Source organism: Antrostomus carolinensis, unplaced genomic scaffold (genome assembly GCF_000700745.2).
Source record: "Antrostomus carolinensis isolate BGI_N321 unplaced genomic scaffold, ASM70074v2 scaffold37541, whole genome shotgun sequence".
Lineage (NCBI taxonomy): Eukaryota > Metazoa > Chordata > Aves > Caprimulgiformes > Caprimulgidae > Antrostomus > Antrostomus carolinensis.
The window spans coordinates 1,915-2,349 of record NW_010295529.1 but is presented as its reverse complement, the minus strand read 5'-3'; positions in this window follow the sequence as shown (position 1 = coordinate 2,349).

Below are 435 nucleotides of genomic sequence, written 5' to 3'. Positions count from 1 at the left end.
CCAGTGCTTTGTGTGTGAGGGCAGCCCCAGAGTGAGACTTTAGAGATTGTTTATTTAAGTTTTTTTTTGCTCTCGCAATCAAACCTGGCCCCTGCACTCGGGGAACTCTCCTGTTGTCACAGATTTGCCTGTGCTACTTCCAAGCCCACTGACTGTCCCCAGAAAGCCTTTCTCCTTTGTATCTGTTTGTCCTCTGGTTGGCTTTGGCAATGCAGGGACCAACTGCCCCAAAGTCTTTCTGAGCAGCTGGCAGGCTGTGTAACCCTTGGCAGTGTACCTGACAAAGCAGTTGGGTCATGTTGCTTTTAGATGAATGATTCACAGCAGCTTTTTTCCTTCTCTCTGGCTTGCTCCTGTCTATGCCTTAGCCTGGTCTTTGCTTCTACATGTGGCTTTATAGGAATTGAGAGAGCAGGTTCCACAGTTTCCCTGCTG